Here is a 17379-nt window from a genome sequence, read left to right as displayed (position 1 = left end):
TGGTAGAAATTTCCAAGAACGAATTTTCTGGGCTCACATTATTTGATTTTATAATTTACTCTAATGCTACAATATTTAAGACAGTGTGTTATTAGTGAAAGTTAGAAAAAGCATATCAATGAGACAGAACAGAGTTTTAAAAATGCACTCAAATGCTTACATGGTCAATTTATTTTGGGTAAGTACTAAAACAAGTCAATGCAGAAAGTATAGTCTTTTTAACAAATGTTGCTGTACCAATTGCAAAACCATATATACCAAAAAGAACCTCATTCAAGACTTTTCTCCATTTACAAAAATAATCACCAAATCCATCATAGATTTCAGTGTAAAACTTAAAACTATAAAATTTCTGGAAAATAACGCAGGAGAAAATATTTGTGATTATGTCAAAGATTTTTCATTATATCACAAAATACATGATCCATAAAAGAAAAAAGGGATATATTGTAGTTTATCATAATTAATGACCTTACACTGTTTGAAAAGGGAATAAGATTGGAAAGACAGTTATGGACTGAGAAAAATATTTGTAATGTATATATCCCATAAAGTACTTGTACCCGGAATACATTAAAAAAAAAAAGATCTCAAATAAAGAACTCTCAAAATTCGATAATAAGAGGTAGCAAACTTAATTAAAGATGGGCAAAGGATTTAAACATACTTCACTGAAGAAGTATTGGAAACAAACATATAAGTCAAAAAAAGAAGAAGCTCAACAGCTCAGGGAAATACACTTCACCTATATCAGAATAATTAAACAAATGACCAAAAATATCAAAGTATGTTTATCATGAAGACTAAAAGTACAACATTGTAAATACAAGATTATAATTACTAATAGCATAATGATATCAATAACTATGAATTTAGATATTAAAAACATCCTTATAAAGAGTTGGGGAAGACATTATAATAGAAACTAAGCATATTAATGAAGAATTTTTTTTTCTTTTCATCAAAGAGGCATTCCTGATATATATTGTGCTTTTATCTTTTACACATTTTTCAAGAAATGATTCTCTACTTCAAGAACTATGGGAAAATTGATCATTGATATAACCACTAACTCAGCTGATAATTGCATAAGCTCTTATGTTTATTTTTTGTATTCAATATAGTAGAGAAGACTGCCTCTTGATTATCATAAAGAAGGTTTTGAAAAAGATAGAACTGAATATATGTATATATATATGCACACATTCATCTACATATATATGTACATATATAATTACATATACATACTTCATTAGGTGGGTATTATTTACATATCACAAAACTAAAAAAATAGTAAATTTACAGAATTATTCAATCATTGTTATGATCCATTTCTTAAAAAGATTTCTCTGAGAGAGTGTGTGCTTGCAAGTGGGTGGAGGGGCACAGAGAAAGGGAAAGAATCTCAAGCCGACTCCCTGCTGAGTATGTGAGTGGGGTTCATCTCAAATGAGTGGGGCTCATCTCAAAACTGTGATATCATGACCTGAGCCAAAATCAAAAGTCAGACACTTGACCAACTAAGCCACCCAGATGCCCCAATTATGATCCATTTTAAAAACCATTTTTATTATTCCAGATACTTCATAACCATTTGCAGGCAACACTTATTCCCACTGTCAGGCAATCACTGATTTACTTTATGTCTCTGTGGATTTGTCTTCTCTGAACATTTCATCCACATGGAATGATACAATATATGGTGTTTTCCACCTAACTTCATGTATATAGAATGATGTTTCAGAGATTCATTCATGCTGTAGCATGTAATAACAAGTGTTGGCAAGTATGTAGAGAAACAGATACTTTCATACATTTCTAGTGGCAAAAATAGATTTTGACAGTTTCTTAAAGCCTTAAAAACATAAAGTTACCATATGAACCAACAATTCCACTTCTATGTAGTCACTCTAGAGAAATGTAAACATATGTCCCCACAAAGACTTGGATGTTGTACTTGAATATTCATAGCAGCAGCATTAATAACCAAAAATTGGAAACAATCCAAATGCCTATCAATTGGTGAGTAGATAAGCAAAATATGGAATATTTATAAATGAAATACTACTCAACAACAAGATGAATATAGTTTCAAAACTGCTACTACTATTCAGATCTTAAAAGTCAGTGGATTATGCATTATTTCATTGATACTTATTCTCTGTAATGACAAGCTTCTATTTCTGTAAATTATATAATTTAAAAAATTTATAGTTTTAAAATCTTTAAAATTTTATAGCCCCATCAGAATATTCAAAAGGCTTTATCAATTAAGAAATGGGAAACTATAAGTTTAAATTATCATTAATTTTAGTGAGAAACCATGAACCAGAGAATCATTTAGACTTCTCTGTGAAAGGAAAATCCAAAGCTTGAAATTTCCCTCATTTCAGAAGATATAATAGAAATGATAGTTACTATAAAAGTCTGCTGCCCTTTATTTTGTACATGGTAATTCCATTAGCTGCTTTTCCAGAAGAGAGTTTCTTACACATTACTACACATCAGAATCTCTTGGGGGGTTTGTATAATTTCCAGAATCCTCCCCAGAGATTCTGATGAATGGGTCAGACATGGAGGCCAGCAAGTTGTGATGCTAATAATCAATACAGGTAATTCTAACTTACCCTGTCTGTGGTATGTGGGAGTCACTGTTCTCAATGAAAACAAAGCAAAGCAAAACAAAACAGCAGATACCAGCTTCTAGTGAAGACCAACAGAATTCCAAACATAAATTCAGTTTAATACATTCTAGATAAAGTATGAAGGAATGCTGATTACCTCCAAAGAGTTTCTAATTATTTTTAAGCATTATATACATCATATGCTGGTAGAAAAAAAGTACAGCATGGCAATACAGATTTATGAATTTTCTTCACAACAAGAGCTAATTACAGTTTTCCTTTTCCTGGAAAAAACACACTTACAGACAAAGCTTCATTTTTAAAAAGTGTTCTTTAATCAATGCAATCAGTCAAGTCAACAAATATTAATTGAATACCTGCTTTACATAAGAGTTTGTGGAGCATGATCAGAATAACATTTTCATAGATTTTAGGGGGTTTATAGTCAGTCTCTTTGTAGCTCATAGGGCATTTAACCAAATAAATGTAACACTATCTAAATATAATTTCTCCTATGACTTGGAATAATGAACATTTATTGAGTACTCAGTATATAACAGTGATCACTATATTTCGGCATTACATGCATTATAAGTTTAATTTTCAAAAAAAGATAATGTAGACATAATTTTATTGTAATTTTATATATGAGGAAAAAAGATCTCCAGATAGTAAATGGTGGAGTAAGATAGGCAACTAGGTTTCTCTAGCTTCAATGCTTGAAAGCACTCCTCTATTTAAAGAGATATTTCAAAATCCAAAAGAAATTTACATTATAGTCAATTATTTTTCATTGAAAGGATCAAGATATAATGGGGAAAGAAGAAAGATTTCCTAAAGCTAGAGTGTATGTACAGACAGTCCCTGACTTATGATGGTTTAATTTATGATTTTCCGACTTTATGATGATGTGAAAATGATATGCATTCAGTAGAAAAATAACTTTACTTTGAATTATGAATTTTGATCTTTTCCCAGTCTAGCAACATGCAGTACAATACTGTTATGATATGGGGCAGTGTCAGTGACCCACACCTCTTAGTCACTCATGCAATCATGAGGATAAACAACTAATAAACTTAGAACCAATTTGTACACATACAACCATTCTATTTTTCACGTTCAGTGTAGTATTTATCAAGTTATATGTGATCATTTATTCAACACTTCATTATAAAATAGGCTTTGTGTTAGATAATTTTGCCCAGTTGTAGGCTAATGTGTTTTGAGCACCTTTATGATAGGCTAAGCTGAGCTATGATGTAAGTTAGAAGTATTAAATGCATTTTTTACGTGATATTTTCAACTTATGGTTGGTTTATCAGGATATAACCCCATTATAAGTCAAGGAAGATTTGTACTTGAAATCACAATTTGGGAAATGTAGAAGACATTCAAAAAATAAATGATATGAGTAAAGATGTCCAGGAACACATTGGAGGTATTTGATGTGCTGGTTTATAGAATGTTTTGAGTAAGTTTAGGAGAAAAAGGGAATCAAGTAAAGTCTTGATTGCACCTTGAATGCTAGGCTAAGAAATCTGAAATACATATCTGAAATTGGATGCCATTTTTATTTTATCTTGGGGTATAAAATATTGTACTTAACAAATAATTACTAGCTGGTCCTCTGTTCTAGGCTCTATGCTAGTTCTTGGAGGCACAATGATGAAAATATGGACACTATCACTATTCTCATGAAGCAGACATTATATGAATTTTATATAAGTAAATAAAATAATTATGAGATAATTATCATAAAGAAAACAAACTGTTGAAATAGAAAATATAACTTAGAGCAGACAGAGAACAATACATGTGTTTTAGATTAGAGAGGACAGAAAAAGTGACATATAAGCTGAAATCTAGTGGATAAGAATAAATTTGTCATGCAGTGTGAGGAGATGTAGCATATAAGGAGATGGGAGGTTTTATAAAAACCATGTGGAAGGAAAGTCATTTGGAAATTGTAGACAGATAAAAACAATACCATGTAGCTGGAGCTTAATGAAAGAGATAAAGAGTGGTTCAAGTACAAGAATCAGTGAGGACCAGATCAGACCAGGTTTACGTCATGGTAGAATTTCAAATGGATTTGGATGCATCAACTAGTTTTAAGTCAGAGAAAGACATGGTTTAAGTTCTCTTGTTAATAGCATCTCTTTGCTTCTTTGTGGGGAATGGTTTGGGTAGAGGCAAGTGTGGAAGAAATATGAAGAGTTAGGTCAATTCTAGGTATAGGATGATAGTGGCCTCGTTTAGTTTGATGGTAATGCAGGCCTTGAAGCACATGTTCCAAAACAGGTGCACCTGTGGCACACAGGAAAGATACTTTTTTGGCAGTCAACCAAAGTTTACACTTAAATATCTGATCTTACATATATCTGACCTAACATTTAATACAGGCAACTAGAATTTCATTTAGTTACATAATACCTCATACCAGCCTCAGTGACTGTGTTCAGGGATTCTGTAGTTTAGACATTTGGGTACAAGTCTTGCCTCTCCACTTAGCTGTGTAATCTTGGAAAATTACCTGAACTATTTTGGCTTTAGTATCCTCCAAAAAGAGTAATACATGAACTATGTGACAGATCTTTTATGAGAAATAAGTGGAATAATACCTGTTTTTAGAAAGTACCTGTCATCCAGTAAGAGATTGGTAATTATTAGCTGAGGCTCAACACTGTACGTTGATGATAATAGAAAGAAAAATAAAATATTTTTCTTTTATGGATAAGATGATTATATATGCTTTCCTTCTGAGATTAATAGGGTGGTTAATAAAAAAAAATTAGCAAAGTATGTGTCATGGTGCATGGCCTCAAATGGCTCTCTCATCCCATCCTGGGGAACTCCAGACTGATTGTCTGTATCTCATATATAAAGGGAGAAGACAACCATCTTCAAACCCAATTCCAAATCTCTGAGATGCCATTTCTGCTGCTGAGGTTGAGAGTTTATTTAATCATATTTTTCATGCTCTAATAAAATGTTTTACTTCTCGAAAAGATAGAAAAGAAAGCTCATTCTTATATGAGTAGTAGTATAAGGCACAGAGGAGTCTTTGCCCTAGATTTGCAGTTATGCTTCCTAATTTCATCATAAATTGGTCTCTCCTCCCATAAAACAGAACCATCAGAGCTGGAGATGAGCCACATAATCTTCACTACTAAATAGAAAGAGTAGAATTTCCATTTTATTAGTTGGCTTTCCAGCACATAATCACAAGTGGAGTAAACTGATTAGGAATCTTGTCACATGGGGCTGTCTCTAGAGAGGGAATAGGAACAGAGCTGTATCAGATATGGTTATTAAGATTAACTAGAAGCATCACATTTGAGAAATTGGTATTAGATGAATAGTAACTGATGTGCACAGCTGATGTAATGCAACAAATTTGGAGACATTGCATGGGGTCAGGAAAAATAAACTGGTTGAGGTAAGGTTGAGAGTTTAGCCTCCATGGAGAGATTGGGAGGAGAGAGGCAATTGAACTTCCTTTTCTTGGTACTCGTTGAAAGTCTTACAGGCATGGTAACTGGTTGAAAAATATAGAATTCAGCGTAACTTCACTTCCTTTTTTTTCTTTTTTAATACTGCTATACATCCCTTTTTCTCGGAGTTGGTCCCCCAGTATCTAGTTAGAGTTGGCCATATTTTCTGTAACTCTGACTATCCCAGCCAAAAACGAAAATAAAAATCATAATTCAAAAGTTTTCATTCATGTATTTATTCACAAATATTTATTAAGTACCTTCTATATGACTATCAGTTCTAGATTCTAGTGGTATAACAATGAACAATAAATAAAAATCCCTACTATAATCAAAATTACATTTGAGGAAGGAAGAAACAGAAAATTAACAAGATTAATATTTGAAATATATGATGTGATGAGGATTAAGGAGGGCACTTGTGAGCGCACTGGGTATTATGTGTAAGTGATGAATCACTAAATTCTGCTCCTGAAACAAATATTACACTAAGTGCAATCCAATTAGAATTTAAATAAAACCTTGCAAAGTAGAAAAATAAAATGGGGTTAAAAAATTTAAACGAGGTATTAAATTTTTGTAACATAATAGATCTTGGATATATGTTCTTTTGACTTTTTTAGTTCTGACTTTGAGTTTTTCATTTTACTTATATGTGAAAAGTGGACTGAAATAAGCTAAGAACTGAATAAAAATAAAATATATATTGTAATAGGTAAGTGCTAAAAAATAGAGGGCGGAGTACATGAAGTTTGTATGTAGTTAGCTGTGCTTTATAGTTTAGGTAGGGAAACCTGGAATAACTTCAATGAAAAGAAGACTTTTGTGTCAAAAGTTGAAAAAGGGCAGCAGTCAAGTACAATACAAGCAGAAGTAACAATGGGTGCAAAGATCCTGCAGAGGGAATGAGTCTGTTATAACCAGCTAGTGTGGTTGGGGCAGTGAGGGGAGACATATTATGGGAAAGGTTAGAGTGGTAAATGACAGGAAGGAGCAGCACACATTTTATAAAGCTTGTATGTTGTCTGTTTTAGTCTCTTTAGGCTGTTGTAACAAAATACCATAGACTGAATAGCTTATAAACAAAAATTTATTTCTCGCAGTACTGACAGGTGGAAATCCAGTATCAACAGCAGGATTCTTACAAAGGCCCTCTTTCAGGTTATAGACTACTGACTTCTTGCTATGTCCTCACACAGTAGAAGGGCCAAGCTAGCTCTCTGGAGTCTCTTTTATGAGGCACTAATCCCATTATAGAGGATCCACCCTCATGGCCTTAGCACCTCTCTCAGGCCCCACCTCCTAAAACTGCCATTTAGGGGTTAGGATTTAAAGATGAATTTTGAGGGGACACAAATATTCAGACCATAGTAGTGCCATAAGAATTTTGGCTTTTACTTAGAAGTCATTTTCAAAGTATTATTTCTGATTCCCACAGAGAAGCAAACAAAACAGTACGATAGTAAATAGCTGGTAAAAATAGCAAAATTTTCAGAATCATTCCCAAATGGTTACTGTCCTTGTCTATCTTTTGATTCCTGGAAGGTCTCATCTTGTCCTCATATATTTCTTGCTGAAGATAATATGAAATTGAACCAAATAATAAAAATGAGTTACTTCATTTAAGTACTTACAGCTGAAATGTGAACCTTACATTACTAAAACTTCTTGGGTTAAGTGATTTTAATGCTGTGTCTATAAGTGTCCTATAACAAGACTTTTCCATATATTGTATATTCTATATTGTGAGATGGAAGCTGAAGTTTTAATTTTTCTGTTGATTCTACCCAGTTGTAGCCTCCCTCTACTGCCAGTCCTCTAGCTATGTGTCATAGTCAATAGATGCAGCTGATATTTTTCTTTAAGAAGTATATTTTGATATGGTATGTTTGATAGTATATTTTAAGTGGTGATTACATATTGATCTTTTGTCAGAATTTTTTAATTGGCATAAGCTCTTTGTCAAAGCATAATCTTTCACCAAATCTTCATGCTAATTAATGGCAGTCCAGGTTTAAATAACATATCTCCGTGAACTATTTTAGTGTAGGGATCAAATGCAACAAAACAGCTGTTCAAAACAGCAGCATTTCCAAAGGTTTATGAGAGCCTTAATTTATGGAAGTTTATTTTAAAAATCGTGTTGTGTGTGGAGACTGTAAAGTCTGTTTCTAATATCCCACTGGAAACATACAGTCACTGAGGTTTGAAATATCTTAATCTCAAAGAGTCATAAAATGCCTATAGCACAGGGACTGCATGAAACAATACAAAGAGAAAATTTCTGATATTGTGAAAGTCATAATATTGACTTCAATAGAAAGTTTGAAAAAGAATATAGTAATTTTATTTCCTAGTTCAGAGAACACCAGACTCAGTTGGAAATCTAAGGTTGTGCAGTTACAATTAAAATACAGATAATATTTTCCAGAAGAAAATATATTTTCAAGTTTAATTTGGGGATATAGATTACATGGAAAAAACTAAGCCATCTTTTATACTAACTTCACTTAATAGATATTTTATATTAATGTAATGCTTTTTGAAGAAGATAGGATATAGTAAAAGAATAGACATTCTCCCATTCCTTTATTTTTAATCATAACTTCATCAGCGTGGTATTGAACTAGAGACCAATGAAATTCTGTAACTGAAGGTAAAATCATATAGGTCTACCACAGTGTACGTACAGTAATGTAGTCAACCTAGAAGAATCTAGTAAACATATTAAAGTGTAAATATATATTCTTTTTGTGTTTTTTTTGTTCATTTTGTGATTAATGACATTTATCGGCTCCAGGAAAAGAGATTATCTATAACCCTTAATTCACAGGTAGTATTTTATTACATCTAATCCGGAAGTTTCCATACCTGGATAAAAATTAGAAACATTTAGTGGGACGGCTAAAACACATTGGTGCCTGGACATGCCCCTTTGAAAGGGAATCTTGGGGCAAAGACTAGTGTCTATATTTTATAGATTCCCAGTTGATTATAAGGCAGTGAGAATTAAGAATCTTTGACCTAACCTACATTGTTTCTTACTTCTGATTAAACCCATTTTCCCCAGTTCTGTTATCTATGAATGAAGTGAGTAGGTTATCAACTTTTATAGAATAACTCTACACATATTTAAAGCCAACCTTATCAGTAGTTCCTCTACTGCTCATGTGTTCATAATTCATATCTTAGGAAAATATGAGACCTGAGGAGAATTATGATAGGATTTTATAAATGTTTTTGATAACTGAGAACAGTGAGGCTGAGACACATGCGATGACTTGACTATGGCCTCTGGTGAACTGTGGCATCACTGTTGTAACCTCAAGAACACACACTTCTGCCTTTAATGTCCACTTTCTTGTGCTATATCACCTGAACTTGTTTGTCATTTCCTAAATGCTCTATTTTCTAATCTTTTTCAAATTCAGCATCTGCGCTGAGCTTTAGATGAATGGTATAGGGAATTACCATGCAATTTCTCTAATCCATGCAGTATATTTCCTTTCTTATCAATCCTGCTGATTCAAACTACAGTCTGGAGTGATCATTACATCTTTCTTTGCTAGGTTAGCACTTTTCTCTATAGTTCTCATTTGGTGTATAATTTCTACTTCCTTCACCTTTAAATGATGTTATATTTTACATTTTACCTTGTATTTTCTATACATTTCTTTATATTTATGGTCTTGAACTAAATGAAATTTGATATTATAATCAATGATTTTATATTTTTATGCTGAACAGTAGAAGTCAATATTTTTCTGATGTTCAATTTTATAAATTCTAGTCATCTGAAATATATGATATTTTCACTTCTTATTTAAGTCATTGGTGTCTCTATAAACCATGCATGATTTTGGTAAAAGGCTATTTACCATGGACTCTGACACGCATGAGATTTAACTTTTACAATTTAAGTGTCTTACGATTTTATCCTAAATTAATTTTATATTTTTCCTCACTGCATTTCTGTAATTTCAGTACTACCATAAAAGCTACCTCTGGTGACCAAAACAGTACTTAAACATCTTTTTTATAAAATCAAAGATACTGGAAGCTACCTTATCCTGGGAGACCTAGTTCTACATCTATTTCAGTGAAACTCAATACTCGTAACTCTTTTATTGAAATATAGTCAAAACTTATGTTTTAGTTAAAAGAACCTAACATGTTAACATGACAAAACTGATTTTACTATTTCTAAGATTTAGAAGACACATTTTTCCCCCTGTTATTCAGAAAAAAAGAATGTCAGACTGAGGACCAAACAACTACACATGTGCAGGTTAGGCTTGTGTCCAAAAGTTCGGTGTCACATCTCTTCAATATATATTAAAAATAGAATGTATCAATCTAGAGGAAAAAATAAGAATCTTAAGCAGGTTCAGGCTTAACCAACTTAGCCACCCAGGTACCCCTATCTTGTCTATTCTTAAACCTTTGCATTTTCATATAAATTATGGTAGAAGCTCCCCAATTTTCCTAAAAAATAACTGCTGGAATTTTTAAATGTAATTATGTTAATTACAGACATCGATCTGGGCATAATTAACATATTTAATATTGAGTCTTCTGATCCACAAATATGGCATTTCTCTCCATTTATTTATTTAACTATCAGCCCCATCAGATAGAATTACCCCTTCTACAGAGGGGTGCCTTGCCCAAGGTCTGATTTCCTTCATAGGGGAGGTACACATCTAGTAAGTGATCAGTGTGGGAGCATAAAAGGCTGTTCATATCAGCCAACTCTGGAGTCATATCAGGTCCCCATGGGGTCAGCTGAGGCTGTCACTGTACTTATATTACAACTTGATTTATTCCTCTGCCTAAATCCTGCTTCCCTTCCTTTCTTTGTTAGACATTGTTGCAGGACTTCGAGTTGTATGGAACTTTGGCAACCTTTTCATGACTGTAAAAGATAGAGACAGAGGGAAGGAGGAATGGGGAGAGAAGGAGAAAGAGAGAAAATAAGAACCAGGATCCCTGGGTGGCGCAGCGGTTTAGCACCTGCCTTCAGCCCAGGGCGTGATCCTGAAGTCCCAGAATTGAGTCCCACATCGGGCTCCCTGCATGGAGCCTGCTTCTCCCTCTGCCTGTGTCTCTGCCTCTTTCTCTCTCATGAATAAATAAATAAAATCTTAAAAAAAAAAGAATAAGAACCATAGAGAAGCTAACATAGCTAACAGTCCTAACAGTCCTAACACACTGAGCCACTGAACTAACCAGTGTTGGGCCTATCTATCTCTAGAAAGACTGATAAGTAAGATCCACTAATAAACCCCTAATGTTTAAGCCACTTTAGTTATTCTGTTACTTGCAGTAGAAACATGTCTAAGAACTAACTTCTGTATCAGTTTTATTTCCATTTTCTACATTTTGGATGGTAAGGGAGAAACTTTGAATATTCTTACTGAAATCCTGACTCATGCTATCATATTTCTTGTTCTTCCAATTGAGTTTGTTTTTATTTATTTGTTTATTTTTTTAAGAGATTTTATTTATTTATTCATGAGAGACACACAGAGAGGCAGAAACACAGGCAGAGGGAGAAGCAGGCTCCATGCAGGGAATCTGATGTGGGACTTGATCTGGGGACTCCAAGATCATGCCCTGGGCCAGAGGCAGGCACTAAACCGCTGAGCCACCCAGGGATCCCGAGTTTGCTTTTATTTATTTTTTATTTTTTTAATAAATTAATTTTTATTGGTGTTCAATTTACCAACATACAGAATAACACCCAGTGCTCATCCTGTCAAGTGTCCCCCTCAGTGCCCGTCACCCATTCACCCCCACCCCCCACCCTCCTCCCCTTCCACCACCCCTAGTTCATTTCCCAGAGTTAGGAGTCTTTATGTTCTGTCTCCCTTTCTGATATTTCCCACACATTTCTTCTCCCTTCTCTTATATTCCCTTTCACTATTATTCATATTCCCCAAATGAATGAGAACATACACCGTTTGTCCTTCTCCGATTGACTTACTTCACTCAGCATAATACCCTCCAGTAGTATCTGTTCTTATCAGTTTAATATCTGATACGTCCTCTATCCGAGTTTGCTTTTAAATAAAATTGGAATAGTATGGCTTACTTTTTATCGAATTAATGATTCATGTATGATTATTTAGCTCTTATTACTGTATAATTTTAAGAAATCAATTTAAGAGAGATTTTAAAAAACAAATGGTAATTGCCTCTTATTTTCAGTAAGAGAAAATTGCTTAGGATCAAAATTTAGATCCAAAATGGTTTGAGTATATACTCCTCTATTTCTAACTACGCCAGACATTAAAACATTTGCCCAGGTTTAAGGAACAGTTAAAATAACAATTTAATTTTTGCTTATTTTGCTGATTTTATTTCTCAGCCGTCAGTGCAAAGAATATAAATGATGTTAAGACTTCAATGAAGAGGAGACTCTCTTTTGCTTCCTTGATGCCCCATGGAAGCAAGCCCCAAAACAGGTTAAGAGACTGTAACACCTGGGCTTCATGCATTTTTACGAACTTAAATTTTTTCATGGGTATGGAATGGGGGAAGGCATCAGTATTCAAGGGTCTGCTGTTTTACTGTATCATTTTTTTTCTACATCTTGGAGACACAATTCTGCATTTTATTTCTTATTGTACCATCACTTGGTCACTCAAGTTTTAAGGCCATTAATGTTCTAGAGTGTAGCCAACATGATTAGTACTTCTTTCTATTAGGGATGAAGCAGGTGAAGAAGATAAAAAAAATACTTTATTTCCTGAATTTGAATTAGCCTAAAATGTAGATAAATTTGTAAGTGTTAGCCTCTGATCTTTTCTTTGCCATTGTCCTTTGCATGTGAACCATTCTTTAAAATTTCACAGGCCATTGAATGGACAGGCTGAGTAAGTTTATTACTATTTTGCTTGTTTGGATTTTTAGTATGCTTAGTTTTTTTTTTTTTTCCACCAGGAATTTTAAATGGTATGCTTTTTCATTTTTCTACCTTACTTTTTTTTGTCCTAACATTATTTTTGGTCAGATTATCTCAAAGTAATGAAATTATAAGCAATTGAAAATATAGCATATTCACTTATTTTAACTGATGTTCTAGGAGATTTGTAGATGTCTAGACATTGTTAGGCACTGTTCTAGTTCCAATAATTTAATTATTAATATTTATTAAAAAATAAAATAGCTACTTTTTTGTAAGGATTTAATTATTAATTGAGAGAGAGCAGGGAGAGAGAGAGAGAGAGAGAGAGAGAGAGAGAGAACCCAAGCCGACTCTGCACTGAGCATGGAGCCGAGTGCAGGGCTCAATCTCATCACCCTGAGACCACAACCTGAGCTGAAACTCAGCATTCAACCAACTGCCTAACCCAGGTGCCCCTCAAATAGCTACTTTTAATGCTTACTATGTCTGGCACTTTGTACTACATTGTGGATATAACTGGTGGGGAGAGAGACTTTACAAAAATTTACTTCCATAGAAAAGAAGTATCCAAAAATTAAAAAGTGAAAGCAAAATGGGAAAGGAAGATGGTGGAACAACTCTGCCATCCTAAACTCACTTCATCCCATGGACACCTACATAATAACTGTATCGTGCAGCTAACTCAGAAAATGAAGACTGGTTGAACAGACTTTCTATAGTTACCAGTAGTGGAGAGGAGACCACATGGAAAAGGGTTAGAGGGGTGGGGTCATGGTTAGGAAACAAACTCCAGGTGAGACCAACTAATGGGAAAGACACCAGAAGCACAGAGAAGGGAGAGAAGCAGATGGATACAAGGCAACTTAAGCCCAGGGGAACCTGCAGTGGGAAGATAAATTTCCATAACATTTGGCTTTGAGAATCAGTGGGACTTCACCTTACAAGTTTTTACAATCAGCAGGGCTTAACTCTGGTACTTTAAAAATCACTAGGTTAAGCTCCTGATAAGCTGGGGGGCAATGCCTGGATAATAAGCAACCCTATGGGAATAGAGCATTGAGCAGCAGTTTGAAAAGCACCTGGGGTAAATGTGAAGGAGATTTATTTACTAATTTCAGAACATGTGCTGGAGGGTCAGGGATCTTTAGGAAACTTCTCCAAGAGCAAAAGGGCTGGCAGATGACATTTCTTTCTGTGGCCCTCTCCTCCTCCTCAAGCCTAGATAGCTGGACACTTGTGAGAACCACTCTCCACCTCTCTTGCTAATATTATGAACTCTGTCAGACCCTGTTCTGCAGATCTGCCCCATCCAACCTGCCTTGCTCAGCAGGCATCCCTCCAAAGTGGATTCTGCACAACACATCCTGCAAGCAGACCATGCTGGGACTGGGACTAGCCCAAAGTGACTCCTGCCCTGGGGAGAAGACCTATAGATGGCCAACAGACACATGGATAGATGCCCAACATCACTGATCATCAGGGAAATGCAAGTCAAAACCACATTGAGATATCACTTTGCACTAGTCAGAATGGCTAAAACAAAAAGATAGGAAATAACACATGTTGGTAAGAATACAGAGAAAAAGGAACCCTTGTACACTTTTGAAAGCAATACAAATTGGTACAGTTACTGTGGAAGAGTATGGCAGTTGGCTCAAAAAAATTAAAAATAGAATTAACATATGATTTAGTAATCCATTACTGGGTATTTACCCAAAGAAAATCAAACAAACAAACAAAAACTAATTCAAAAGATATATGCACCCCTGTGTTTATTGCATCATTATTTATAGTAGCCAAGATATGGAAGCAATCCAAGTATCCATTGATAGATGAATGGTTAAAGAAGATACAGAGTTAGGTTTAGATATATAATGGACTAACAGCCATAAAAAGAATGAATTCTTGCCATTTGAAACAACATGAATGGACCTGAGGGTATTATGCTAAATGAAATAAGTCAGTCAGGAAAAGATAAAGATCATATGATATTCAATGATCATTAAAGTAGTCCTTTTTGAGAGCATTGAAAATATCACGATGTCACTTTTGACCTATTAACTGAAGTTCTTTGAAATATTATTCTCAATAGTGTCAAATTTACTTAAAAACCATGATTTTTGAACAAACATTAAGTGCACTCTAGTTAATAACTAGTTAATATAGTTGAATAATGCTACATTTATTTGCCATCTAGGTGTCACTATATGATGACAGGCTACACACAGGTTTGTGGATGCACCTGTAATGCCTGTGGCTGCACCTGGGAGGCCTGTGTAAGTATTGATCATTGAGAGGAATGGGAGGCAGGAGAGTTACAAAATAAGATAATGCCGTAGGGTAGGTCCCTTTAAAGGGAAAGTTGAGGGGATCCCTGGGTGGCGCAGCGGTTTGGCGCCTGCCTTTGGCCCAGGGCGCGATCCTGGAGACCCGGGATCGAATCCCACGTCGGGCTCCCGGCGCATGGAGCCTGCTTCTCCCTCTGCCTGTGTCTCTGCCTCTCTCTCTCTCTCTCTCTCTCTCTCTCTCTCTCTCTCTCGTCTGTGTGTGTGTGACTATCATAAAAAATAAAAAAAAATAAAGGGAAAGTTGGAATGAGGCAGACTCATAAAGTAGAATGCTAAAGTTATGCATATACCTTCCTAAAGAGATTTGAGTGAGACTTATTTTTTTTATAGGAGAAAGAGGACTGCATAATATGCATTCTAGAAGCTGAGAGATGCACTGTTAATGTAATTTTTGGGGAGACGCCTGGGTCGCTCAGTGGTTGACCATCTGCATTCAGCTCAGGGCATGGTCCCGGGGTCCCAGGATCGAGTCCCAGATTGGGGTCCCCTCAATAAGCCTGCTTCTCCCTCTGCCTGTGTCTCTGCCTCTCTCTGTATGTCTCTCATGAATAAATAAATGAAGTCTTTTAAAAAATGTATTGTTTTAGTTTTCCGAGTTTATAGACCCCTTCTTAAAGCCTAAAGTCTATTAAACCATTGATTTCTTCACAGCTTAGAAATCTAGCACTGAAGACAAAAAACAAACACACAATAAAACCCCTACAAAAATCAGTATATTTGTGTACTTGTGCATGCAATAGAAATATCTTGATGTAAGTATTTATCATTCCTCAGGATTTTTGAGGGAGAACACTTATTTTAATTCAGCAATATTAAGTACCTTATTTACACTGTGAAAATCATGCTACTACTCTTTCTAACTATATTGGTTGTCATCTACTCAGTTCCTTTTAAGTAATACTAGCTACAAAGCAAAACTTGGCAAATAATACCAATAGAGGGTTTAGTTTTCTTTTGGGATTTAATTCAATAATGAGTTCTAAATGATAATTATTATTTTAAAATTCAAGTTAGTTAACACATAGTATAGTATTGATTTCAGGAGTAGAATTTAGAGATTCATCATTTACATGTAACACCCAGTGCTCATCCCCAACAAGTGCCCTATTTAATACCCATCACCCAATTAGCCCACTCCCCTAAATCCTCTCCAGGAACCCCCATTTTATTCTATTAACTATAGAGTCTTTTATGGTTTACCTCCCTCTCTGTTTTATCTTATTTTATTTTTCCTTCCTTCCCCTATATTCATCCCTTTTATTTCTTAAGTTCAGCATGTGAGTGAAATCATATATTTGTCTTTCTCTGACTGACTTATTTCATGTTGCATAATACACTCTAGTTAAATCTATATTGTTGCAAATGACAAAAATTTCATTCTTTTTGATGGCTGAGTAATATTCCAGTGTGTGTGTGTGTGTGTGTGTGTGTGTCTGTCTGTCTGTCTGTCTTTGTGTAAAACTTCTTTATCCATTCATCAGTTAATGGACATTTGGGCTCTTTTCATAATTTGGCTATTTTTGATAGTGCTACTACAAACATCGGGGTGCATGTGCCCTTTGGAATCAGCACTTTTGTATCCTTTGATTAGATACCTAGCAATGCAATTGCTGGGTGGTAGGGTAGTTCTATTTTTAACTTTTTGAGGAACTTCCATAGTATTTTACAGAGTGGCTATACCACTTTGCATTCCCACCAACAGTGCAAAAATGTTCCCCTTTCTCCACATCTTCACCAAAATCTGCTTTTTCTGAGTTATTAATTTTAGCAATCATGACAAGTATGAGGTAGTATCTTATCATGGTTTTGATTTTTATTTCCCTGATGATGAGTGATTTTGAGCATCTTTTTATGTCTATGTTGGCCATTTGTCTTCCTTGGAGAAATGGCTGTTCACATCTTCTGTCCATTTCTTAACTAGATGATTTATTTTTTGGTTATTGATATTGATAAGTTCTTTATAGATTCTGGATTCTAGCCCTTTTTTCCACTAGATCTTT

Source organism: Nyctereutes procyonoides, unplaced genomic scaffold (assembly GCF_905146905.1).
Source record: "Nyctereutes procyonoides isolate TBG_1078 unplaced genomic scaffold, NYPRO_anot_genome, whole genome shotgun sequence".
Taxonomy (NCBI): domain Eukaryota; kingdom Metazoa; phylum Chordata; class Mammalia; order Carnivora; family Canidae; genus Nyctereutes; species Nyctereutes procyonoides.
The sequence above is the reverse complement of the archived record's forward strand: the minus strand, read 5'-3'. Positions refer to the sequence as shown.